A 13,007-nucleotide genomic window follows, 5' to 3' on the forward strand; every position below is an offset into this window, starting at 1 on the left:
TTACCTAATAAAGCAGGTAATAGGAGTAATAGTTCTGCTTAAAATAGCTACATTTACTTGAAGGAGGAGGGGAAGAAGGCAGGAGGAAAGTAGTGTAGCTGCTGCTCCTAGTACTATGAGATACCGAGGCCAGGTAGTCGGTCCTTGACCATGCAGAGATTTACTAGCGTGCTAGGAATGCCCTTCAAAAATGGCAACACAGAAAGTATCTCACAACATCAGYTGGGATGCAGGTAAACATAGTGAGAGAGGCCTTGCTGTGTCACTTGCTTGAGTGCTGGCTCGGACATAYGCAGGCCTACAGAGCCCAAGTCTCCAACTGTTTTTACAAGGGCATGAYGTGTTGCCACCAAGATGTTAAAATATGACGGTGGATGTCAGGCCCTGCAGTGAGGCTTGTGATTTTTGCAGGTCACAGRTTTGCTTGTGACTAAGAGCATACCTAATGGAAAGCCATTGCCACAATACCAACCAGGTTATGTAGGAATTCGAATGTCTTGCCTAAAGCATAATTTTGAAATTAGTATGTAGCTTGCACATATTTCAGGAATGAAGTTGTTAGATCAGAACTGGAAAAAATAASATGCTCAAAGTAAGTGCAGATAATGTTCAGTTTTAATAATGGAAGCTTGGATGATTTAACATTGAAAAGTAAGGGCCAGGATCCTTGGCCTTTTATACCAGGCAGTAATGATTTATGTTCTGAAGAATAAACCAAACACGTAAATATTGAGTAATGTCAATCATAACTGTAGTCAAGATAAATATCCCAGCAGGCCACATCATTTTGAAAGAATTGCTTCTGTTCTCAATTTAGCCTTTACCCTTACGTATTTATTCTGCTTTAATATGCTGAAAAGATTATTTTTGACCGAGCACTTTGTTTGAAAGTCTGTCATGTTTGYGTGGAATTGAGATGCAAAGAGTTTAGATTTTCAATTGAAGCTTCAAAAACCTTTTTGTGGTAACTGGCTAAATCTGTTGCTTGGCTGTTGTGTCTTCTAAAATGCCACTTTAATTAGCTTGGTAGAAAAAAAAAATCATACTAGCCAGGTGAAATGAGGTAAAACTGCACTCAATGGCCTGGGCGGTCAAGCATGCATATTTGCAAACGACAATTTTTGTCCTAAGCTCTGGAATAACTTGTAATTTTGTTGCAAGAAAGAAATTGCATCACAAATAAATGATGGAGAAAACTTAATTGTATGCCCAGGCTGATGAGAAAGTAYGAATCCAGGCTTCCTACAGCAACCACTTTCCTCCTCCTCTGTTGATGCTACAGTCTAGTAACCGAATAACTTAATCCTTCCYTTCCATGGTCACGAGCTTCCGACGTTTCTGCTGAACCGAGCCGCTAGCTTGCTATTGTTTCCCCCGCATCTTCAGGTGGTTAATGCCTGTTTAGCCACTTGTTGAGCTCTTGATTTTAGTTTCCTGCTCAACCTGCTTAACATAGTTAAATATCAAGAAAAAGGAGACCAGCTGGTCTTTTGTACTTACCATCTGGTGCAGAATACAGGCAAGGCTGTTCCGGCACAAACAACCCTCATCCTGGATAGCATCCCAGTTGTTTGAGAGGTTTTTGCTTGTACGACTGCTGATCGGTGGCAGGCTGTGCTCCTTGAAACACATCACTTGGGGAGAATAGTGTGGGAGGCATGTGCAGTGACTCCGGCAGGGTGTCACCCGCACTCCCACTGACGAGAGCARAGGAGGAAGAACAGTAAAAACCAGRGTAACAATGCAAATGAAGTTGTGAATGTTGTCTGACGTTTGACCGTGATTATACAGAAGTAAAGGTATTGCCAGACATTCAGCAGTTACAGTCATCATAGAAACTTAAAATGCAATACTTCATTGACCAGCACAAGATGAATGGATAAGTATGCTTTGATTTTTTTTTTTTTTTTTTTAATTTCTTTTTTTAGGATAAGTAGAGTTTAATGCTTAAATGATTCCTCAGTTTGAAGCCTGCCCTCAGTCCAGGTTTCCTCCCTAGTTTTCCAAGATCTAAACAACCGTATAATGAACCAATAAAATAGACATTAAGTTAATTGGATTAAAGGAAAGAAATAATATGTAAAGTAAATTCCAAATGAACTGCATAAACACTATGACAGAGCTGTTATGTAAAATGACTGTAATATTTACTATATAAAAGTCATGAGAAAACTTGTTCCATAGTAAAATTATGGGGTTGGTTAAATGACCTTGAAAGTATCTTGTGTCTGTAGAAACTGCATTATTTTCTATATTAGTATTAGCAGATCTGACTCCATATAATTTGGAGTTGTTTTGTTTGGGTCATTTCTTCATTTGTGTCCTTCTGTTGTGTGCAAATATATTAAATTTGAAGTACTCAGCAAATACTAATTCTAACCTACTAGACTGTATTACCTACTTTTTGTTTCTTTTGCATTTTTCTATCAATCTTTTTTAAACATACATGGAAACCGAAGCATGACCTTTACTAACATAACTTCCTATTTTTGCCCTTAATTGTGAGGATATTCTTCTGACAAAGGACAAGTGTATTTTCCACGCGATATGTCGGAGAAGACATCCCTCTGTGGCATAGGTTTGACTTTTCCTGGTGCTTAAAGGCACCTGATTATATATGACAGCCAGTAAAGAGGGCACAAGGTCCAGCAAAAAGCCTTTTCAAGAAAGGAGGCACAACTTACTAAACTGTTCCTAATGAAGCAGTAACCTACATTGTACAGCAATATTAGACTTTGAATGGTATATAGTGGGCACTTATTCTTAGGCCTAAAAYCTCAAGACTAAAGATCATCTTGAATATGAAATGGGTTTTTAAAAACACAGCAGATCAGTTTGCTATTTARGTGTTTAGTGACAGATTTTAGTAATGATTATTAAAAGCTTAATTGCGTGTGACTTTTTGGGGTAACTTGTATTCTATTTGTGAAATAAATTATTGAAAGTTATTTTATTTTTTTAAGCATCAGAAAATGATTCAGCACATCTTAACCTAATTCCTTCTTCTGTCACTTTCTGAAATGCAGAAAGTTACATATTTTCAGGATTTAGCTGTTTTTTTTTTCCCCAGTGACAGTGAATGAAGTTAYATGTGCCTGAATTAAAATTGGTGTCTGAGATAATGACTACTAGATGCACAACAGATGCACTCTATATTTTGCAATTCTCTGAAAGATGCTTCAAGGGGTAGCATCATAGCGTTTGAGACTGGAAAGTTTTCTACCCTGGTTTGCATCCCAGAGTAMTGCAGGATTTGAGGACTGATCATGACACTCCTGGATTAGTGGATTAGTTTGACTTGGAGTGTGGGTTCACTYGGGCAGTGAACTGATGATTCTGTCATTTCTTGTAGTATCAGCTATGTGCTAACCCTCAACCAGGATGGCTTCCTCCCCTTGCTATGTGAGAAGCTTCTGTCCTAATCCCCCCGCCCCAATCATATTCARTACTCTTCTACTTGGTACATTTGTTTGAGGTAAGAAAAGTCTGGCTTATTCATCCTAAACTGCTTCTGTAGAACATAACTGGGTGCTTATGACCCAAAAATACACTCAAAGCATGTTTTCAGCAGTTGCATGCTGCTATGGTTTTGCCTGATCTGAGACTAGCTGAGACCCACCTACCATGGTGGGTTTTCCCCAATGCCAGGGTGAAATGTAAGAGGTGCCACCAGAAAAAGAATCTGTATTTTTTTAACTCTGCTTTTTCTTTCAACTTGTTTGCATGTTGATCAAGGGAAGCATAGCTGCACTTAAAAACAGCATTTCTAGATTGTTTTAATAGCTTCTCTTGAGTAAAGACAATTATTACCAACGGATAATCTGGCAAATAGTGTTTTGTCCTGCAGATGAATATTTTTAAAGAAATGGTAACATTTAAGTCTTTACCTTTTGCTTATTAAATGTGTTGACTTATTAAATTCCAGAAGTCCAAGCAACTTGTTTTTTTGGTGTCTGAGAACACAAACAGGTGACAAAGTAACAACTGTGATTTATTAAATTAACACTACTTGGCTCTTCATTTAGAAACCATATTGGATAAAGATTGCTTTCATTCTAATAGGTTTAGTAATTGAATACAGCGAATTTAACTTTGGAAAAAAAATCATTGCGAAGTCCCTTATAGTAAATGAGTGAGCAATCGTGAAGTTTTGCAGCTTGTTTTAAAAATGCTCACTTGAAAGAAGTGGGGGGGGGGAGGGGAGAGAGCCTCTGTGACCCTGCAGTGGGCGCTGTGGGGACCAGAAGAGTAGACAATTCCTTTGCCCTTTGAGTCTGCTTGATGACTGCATTGCCCCGATGTTTCTCATTTCGTTGTGAAAATCCAGAAGCTTTGTGTAGAAGACTTCCAGATTTCTCGTTCTTAGGCATTCTTTGTTTTTTACAGCATGCAGAGTAGATACTGAAAAAGTACTGTTAAAAATACTAGCCTATACTGCAGCTGTCCAGATTAACGTATACCCAGTATGTAAACATCGGGGAAGTTCAATAATATTTTCTCCACAAGCATCAGGCATTAGTAGTTCTATGCTTTCAAATACAGTGTCCATTAAGATGTCTAAAAGGAAGAACAYATTTTGTAATGTCAAAGACAACAAAGTTCACGTCAATAAAAATATTGCGTAATTACAAAATAAATGTAGTTCTTGATATTTAATATGGACTTAAACTGAAAATGATACTTGAAGCATACTTTGTAAAAGCTCAGACTRCTCTGTAACCTTGTGTGTATTATAAAATTTTATGAACTAGTAAATGAAGGCCAAAAGGCTGACTTGACAAGGTCAGAGCCCATAAGGAACAGAGAAAAAATCTGGGGTTTCTGGTTCCTACCGTAAGCACTAGATATTTCTTTCCTGAATTCAAGAGAACATTTTAAGTTAATGTGTTGACATAATGGGGATTTAGCTGCCTAAGCTTTAAGTTGAACATGTTTTTRAACTTCTTAAGTGTTATTGAAAGCTTTTCAGCAGCAGAGGGAGGTTCCACAATATTGCCTGTAGGTGAAGACGTGGACCTTGGAGGCCAGCACGTGCTAAATGATACTGTATTYGTATTGCATTTTCCAAAGTAGTAGTCTAGGTCTAGGAAGTTATTTATGCCTTAGCACAAGAGAGCTCTGTACTGATAYGCTGAGCTACATGAACCACTTACAGTTCAGGTAACGGATTGTTTTGCTCGGTGGTGATAGCATATAWAGTCATTGAGATGGTGCTGTTCAACAGCACTGCTGGTTTGGTTAATGAGTAGCGACTGTGAATGCTTTTTCTCCACCACTGTAAGACTTTCAGAATAGCTTCCTCTCCAAAGACAGTGTAAGGAGATTAATATTTTTCCAATATAAAAAGTCTTCACTTAGAATAATAGGTATATAATGCCGCATCCTTCTGGTKTGGCTTCCAAGCTCAGGAGCTATTCAGAACTTGAGACTGTAAATATTTCTTCTGGGTTTTAAGATGGTCTCTGTCCAAAAGATAACTTTGTCTTAAGCAATCACTAACAACTCCGTACTATAAGAGAAGCATTTAATTGTGAGCCTATGTCTTTGAAAGCTCTGTATTTAATATATTCCAGTGGCTAAGCTAAAAGCCTGTGTTTGAATTCCTTTGTCTTTCCAGGCACCTTCTCTCTCTCCTTCTCAAATACCTTTTTTGGTGAGACAGTGGAAATAATCAAAAGGACTTTTCAACTGTAAAAACTTTTATTCAACAGGAAAATTTCTTAAGGATCCATGTGCAAGTAGCTTTTAAATATAAGACGTTATTATCAGTCTTAGGTGGCAAGTTTGTTATATACAGTGCAAATGAAGTTAAATTAAACCACATTCAGCTGATGCATTCAATGATCTCTTTTTGAGTTATCATTTTAACCCTTTTTCTACCGCTTAAACTACTGTGCATTATTGCTTACATGAAGACTTAGTTTTCTGTATGTTGAAGYAGAAAAAAGAGAAAGCATGCTTATACCAGAAATAGGTATTAGAGGTGTTCGTAGACTTAATAGTTGAAGTTAAATGAAGCCATGGTTGTATCCCTTCAACTGATACCTTTTTTTGAGCTAAATTTCCTCTAATACGGTGTATCTCCTGTAATACAAAATCTCTCATAATTCCTTAATGATAAATTTTAGCTGCAACAAAACAGTATAGAGCTAAAGAAATACTACACATGGCTTCCTACACCAACAAAGATCACAGATTGTGTTTTGACTCCCCAATCTCTTCYGGTATTCGTTGCTGTGGTTTGCCATGTCTTGTTTCAAGAGCAATACCCTGAAGCCTGAAAGGACACTGTGCTGCGAGGAGGAGGAGAAATGTGCCTGCCTTAGTGGAATTTTTTAATGCATACATGCTGACTTTTAAAGAGTGGTTATTATTGTTCTTGCTACAGTTGACTAAGAAAGAGATTTCATCTTCTCTCTCTCTCTCTCTCTCTCTCTCTCTTTTTTTTTTTTTTTTTTTTTTTTTTTTTTTTTTTTTTTTTTTTTTTTGAGAAATAGGTTCATGAGCGTACCACTTCCTTTCTTTTTTAGAGATCAAGTTGGGAAGGATGTTACTGTTTAACAGCTCAAAAACTGATATYTAAGGTGGTGGTATTAAGAGACTAAGATGTTTAAATGGACCCAGACTAAAGTTTTGTGTTCAGGAAAATCTGACATTTGTGTTTTCCTATCATAGTTTCACAGGGGGATCTTTTTATTTCATATTAACATATTCCCACTCAAAGTTTTTCAATGTAATGTTACAGTTTCCRTAAATACTTTAAACATCATACTTTTTTAAGTTTGGGTGCTTAAAGCTATGTTGTTCTTCTCATTTTTATAAACAGGTGCTTTCAGAGCAACTGTGTTATGAAATGTATATTTTTTTTGGGGTGCAGTATTAAGGAAATATAAAAGCTTCCTAGTCCTTCATACATTCCGCAAGTACTTAAATGATTTAGATTTTCCAATTAGTTGCATGCGTTCTCACAAAAGCCTGTATTCCCTGGAAGGAGCGAAATAGATTGGTGCCTGATATGTGCAAACCACATTCATGCTGATGATTACAGACCTTGTTAGTTAAGAATAAAACACTCATAAGATGTTTTTATACTTAAATCATACAATGATAGGCCTTGTTGTGCATTTTTCTCTTTTTCCCAAGTTTTTAAATATTAAGTATGAAGTAGGAAAAGCTGCTGTAAACCATGTGTAGACTGGAGACTATAGAAGATAAGGTAACTCAACAGTTAACACWCTATACTTGTTGGAATGTATCACACAGTAGGTAAGGAAATGTGATAGGGCTTTCTTGGTGGTTTCTTAGGTGTCAAATCTAATACAGCAGAACTTGATTTGCAAAGCTTTTAGTGAAACCACTTTTTCTTCTTTKTAAGTAATAATTTCAAATTATTTAACACATTTTAAATGTTTTCAGCAATGGTAAGGGACATTATCCTTTCTGGATGTTACTCACCTGGCTTTCTGCTACTTTCCAGTTTTGACTTCAACCAGCTGAGCAGCAGCATATCAGGAACCAGAATGAAGAGCAGGTAAATTCCGTACCATCCATTATTAGAATTAAACTCACAAAACAAACTAGTCTCAAGTTTCAAGGGCAATTGCAATCTCATCTCCAAATGAGCAAAGAGAGCAAAAGGGTAATTTATTAAGTTTAATTCACAATCTTATGGGTAACTGTTGTTAACAGGTGTCCCACACTTGGTGTGAGAAAACCTGTTTAAGGTCTTTGTTCCAAGTTATTGCTTTTTTGCRTGCTGCATGTTGAATCAGTGTGCCAAGTGACATAAAATGACCTAAGCTTTCACGCATGACATAAGCTTTCTTATTCTGACATGTCGGAGTGGGAATAGAAGTGTGTGTAAAGGTGTAAGATCACTAATCTTAAAGACTTTGTTCTGTTTGAGGGGAGTATGAGGCTAACTTCTGTTGCTAAACTTCTTAGTCTATGTAATGATTCATACTAAGTATCCTGTGCCTTTGAATTTGACCTTTAACTTCATTCTGTAGTTTGACTATTTTTAAAGTGGCAAAGATTTATTTCAATAGGTGTAGTATTTAGAAACAAAGGCACATGTGAAAACATAGCTTGCTCTGTCTAACACATTCAAGGAAAACAAAGCATTTTCTTAATAAATAAATTATGAAATCATAAAAAAGAGGAAAGAACCTGGTGTTCAATGTTTGCTTAATTTTTGCTCTGAAATTGAAATTGAAAGTCTTTGTTCTCATGAAATTTGCGTAATTCAGCCCCTTGGGCCTGAAAGTGAAGAACAGTCTGTTTTGGCATCCGGTGAATCTGTTTTTCTTCTTGGTGGTGATGTATCTGGGACTAATTCAACTGTAAGTTAACTGTGGCAATTAATGAATGGCATACCCCACAGTTTAGTGGACATTTAAGCCCCTGATATCTTCATTAGCAGCATTTCAATGACAAGATCTACTCATTTCCTTGCCTAAGTTATAAATCCTATAAAACTGTAATTTCATGATAGAATCTTTTTTTTTCCTCCCTGTGGTGCATATTGCCAAGTTTTCTCAGTAATCAGTACTTATTCTAGCAAAAATATTGTATTTCTGTACTACATACTGTATAGTATATACATGTATATTCTATACTTAATTCTATAAAATGGAAGGCGAAAAATCTCTCTGAAGCGAGTCTGGCCACGGCCAGAAGCTCTTTTCTGCACAGCATAGATTTAGGTAGCAGGAAGTTACAGAATGGATCTTTGACAGTAGATGAGAATCTGTATTTTAACATGATAAGCAAATATTATAAATGGCAAAATAGGAAATACTACAGAATGGTATAAGTTTGAAGTTCTGTTTCATAGAGAAGTGTTCTGTAAGGAAACCATGAAAATGTGATTGCTAGTGTTCCACAGTCCGTATTGAGAAACCTTGGCCCGACTTACCAGGGTAGTAGCTCATTCTTGAGTGCTTGTTCCATTTTCAGTGTCTCTGCTAAATTAGCCAAATATTGAGGATYGGAAGTTTGTGATGCGGTGACACAAACTGTACTTGAAGACCGTGATTGTAGAAGTAAGGCACTTGCCATGTTCATCTAGATATGGTTCACTTTGACCATAGATTTGACATGTTCTGGATATACGTTTTAAAATCTGACAGGCTCAAACAGTATTTAACCTCCTCAAATGAGCTATGTGCAGTAGACAGACTCTTTTATCTAAGATCTGGGTCGGACCTTTGCAGTGTAAACCGAGAATCAACTGTGTGGGACCCTCATGAAGCTCAGCAGCCACGAGAGGGCGGTGCGACACAATTCAGGGTTTGACTGCTGGTGACAGCAGGGTGTTCAAGATGCAAGCGCTGAAGGCCTTTAAAATCCCTGCCTTTAAAATAGGTATCTTGTTCGTGCAGTGGTTATGGGCAACGTAACTAAGTGTCTAGATGTTATATGCTCTGAGCTGAAGTGTGGCAATATTGACATCTGCCATATTAAATGCAYGTTCTATTTCTAGCTTCTAGTAAAAATCAAACTCAAATTCCTTACCATTGACAAGGTTCTCAAGTGGTAGCTTTATGTCCTTTTTAGGTAATGTGCTGGGATACTTTATATAACTTGGTATATGTCATTGCTTCCCAAATGATTGCATCAGTGACTTTAAAATTAAGTGGAGTTTGGACTTAGCACGTTTATAATGCGCACATCGGCTTGATCAGGTGACAAAGCACTAAGAGCTGTGGCGGATGCGCTTAAGCACTCTTCTTAGAGCTGTTCAGGGAGCATGGTTACTTAAAATGGTAGGATTCAAGGYGTGATTCCTTTAAAGCGATCCTCTCTGCCCTCCTCGGTAGGGCTGGTGGTGGCGGAGACTTTGCTCCGTTGTGCAGGGAGTCCTGCAGTGTGAGGTTCAGTTGATGATCTTTTGCTGCTTGAACGAGAGTACCACATGTTTGGGTTTATTATTTGCTGCCCATAAACTTCCAGATTTCAGGACATCAGCCAGCTGACCAGGCCCTGCTTCAGTTCCCATCAGGCCTGTAGACAACTGGCTGTTGTGCATACAAGAAGTACGAACATTTGAGAGTCATCAGATTCAGTACGCACCTGCAGGCCATATGTATGTCACAAGTGCAGTGAGTCACGTGTTTCTCAGACATGTCACACTTGCTACATAGCATGTGCACACCCATATCTGGCCAGGAAGTCCCTAACAAGAAATATGCATAATACACCATGTGATGTGTCTTGAAATTAACTCTAAAACACTTCTGGTGCTTCCATGCTTCTGTGAAGAGGGCACTGGAAGCTCAAAGTTGTCTAGACAAGTCATTCRCTCTTTGCTCTTTCTGTCAGTCTTGCCTTTCTGCTGCTCCCAGAGTTCAGTGCTGTTCCTCTGGACTGTAAGTGATATGAAGGGCACAACTGCAAGGTGGAGGTAGTGGTGCAGTCATCGAGGTTAGAGATGGCAGCTACAGAAATGCCTAGGTGACAGCACTGCTAGCATGCAAATAATACTCTGAACATCTGTTCAATAAATGATCTTCCATATTARATAAAACAGCAAGATTACTTTTTTTTCAGAGTAAATAGATCTATAAAATGTGTTAAATAGAATATTTGTGTTAAGTAGTCCATTTTCATATTGATGCAATGGTGTTCTAAATGCGGTGAACTTCATTTTCTAAGAGGAGGGGGGAGTGTGTGTGTATACATGCATACACACACATCTAATACRTATACATGTAAGTGCAGAAGCTGCAGGTAAGGTTTAAATCCACACTGGGTAGACATCATGCCTTTATCAATCTTGTTTGAGGGAGTTTTTCATGTTTGAAAATCTTGGTAGTTTCTAGTGCTTCAGGATATAGTATGGATAAAAACTGTCCAGCTTTAGATGGCTTCATAAAATCACTTAAACATGTTTAACTTAATATAAATACAAACCTGCCTAATAAGAAAGATTTTATAGACTTAGGTTATTCCATATTTGTGTGGTTTTGTGCAGCCTTATGTAACACATGTTGTACTGATTTCTGCTAACTACATACTAAGAGATGAATAGAGTTTGMTTTGCCAGCTCCTAGCAATTGCCAGGAGCGAGAAGCTATAGTAGATGTGAAGGGAAAACAGCAGTCTGCTTTGCTGTGACATGTCTTGGGAATATATGACCTTCTCCTTTAAGAGCTATTTTCACTGAATGTAAGAGGACATGCCTGTTGGTTTTTCTATAAAGTGTATTTTGGGGATAAACTTGACTTTTGGTTCAGCTGTCTTTCTGCCAATTCATCTGGCTTGCTTGGCTTTTGCAGGAAGATCTCACTGTGAAGGATAGCAATGAAGAATGGAATATATTGCCCAATGTGGTTGCTAGCATGATAAGGGAGGTTTTTGCAGCTTTTCTTAAAATAGAATTTGAATTTCATCAGAGCTGAACATTAGTAATTAAAAAAAAAGGGGGGGGGGGATCAGGCAGACGGGTGTTCATGACCTATAGTCATATATACCTAGTGCCCAATAAATTCTGTAACTTGGTCCAGAGGTGAGGGATRGATGCATCTTTCTAGCTGGAAAGAAGCTTGCAAGTAAACTGGAACGGGGAGAAAATCCTGCTTTCTGTTGCCTGKCTGCCAGTGAAAGTTAGGCTCCAAGAAAAGCATTTTCACCCCTCGAATGAACTGTGGATGCATACTTCAGTCTGCGCAGAGGCGACTTCCAGAGCTTTCAGGGCGCTTTGTCTGCCCAAGCAGCGTAATTTCTGCCTTGCCTGGCCTGAACCAGCTGTTCCTTGTTCAAGAGCTGATCTCTTGTAGGCTAACACTCGATTGAGGGTGGCTTGCCTCGAAATAGATAGCGATGAGTGTCAGTGACGTGCCAGGGGCTGTGCTTTGCCCTCTCAAGAGGGCGGAGGAGAGAGGTACAGTTAGAGTTCCTACACTTACAGTTGCTGCTTCGGCGCTCTGACGCGGGAGAAGGGTTTTTTGTGGCTTTGCCAGTCACTYGGTCGGTTCATGCTGGAGGTTAATGGGATCTTCCTTTCCTCTAGGAACAGAGGGTTTCGTTTAGGGGGTCCAGACACAAATACACACCCATGGTTCTTGCCTAACCTTTGGCTCCTGTAGATTTGGGAGAGGTGGAAGAAGGCTTCTCAAGTACCACTTTGTGGTGGGTGCCAAGCTCAGCTGGCTTAGAAAATAGTATTTTGTAATCTGCTCTCTACTGAAGCAGCATAAAGCAGCCACTTGAAGGTGYGACAGCTGAGTCCCTCTGCATATTTTCAAACCCATTTCATTTGTCACTAAGCTTTCTTGCGTTGGATACTGCTATATAAGGGCTACTTAAGTGAGCTTTCAGTCATCCAAGTGGTTCAATTTTAAGGCTTCATCAAAATGGATACTATATGAAAATAAGAATTCTCATGTAAGAAAAATTGAYGATTGACTAAAATGAGAAAACTACTTTGTTTGATGCGCTCTTTTGCGAAGTGACCAGACGAGGAAAAACTTGTGGTCTTGAATATGCYGTTTGGCAAACTTCACAGGGAGATGCTCCCTGGTGTAAGAGTCTCTTGCTTTCAAGGGAGGGCAGYAGACAGGTTTCTGCTCTGCTGGCGGGGAGGGAGGATATTCCAGTGGTGGAGCGAGGGGGGAAAGCAGCTCTCAAGGTAGCCAGGCGGGCCTCAGAATTACAGATGTCAGTAGTTAAAATAGACCAGCAAAAAATGACAAATGAACAAGGATTTAAAATGCGCTCTTGCATGCTGGTATGTTGTGTGCTGATCTTATGGTGAACATCTTACAGCATTTTTGTCCTTAAACCCTTTTGTGTACAATATGTAACTTTTATGCTCACACAAAAAAGTTAAAACTGATTTTGCCCTTGATCTCAGGATATGAATCCCAGTGTGACTTAGCCTTGTCAAGGCGTTGCTGATGTCGGGTGCGGAGGGTTTGTCCTCGGAGCTGGKAGCGCTGCCCCTGCTCCTCCTCGAAAGCGCAACTTCTCCGTGCGCGCAGGTGCGGAGCCGAGGAGCCGCCGCG

This window comes from Rhea americana, unplaced genomic scaffold (assembly GCF_003343005.1).
Source record: "Rhea americana isolate MKP2758 unplaced genomic scaffold, rheAme1 scaffold_150, whole genome shotgun sequence".
NCBI classification, from domain to species: Eukaryota; Metazoa; Chordata; class Aves; order Rheiformes; family Rheidae; genus Rhea; species Rhea americana.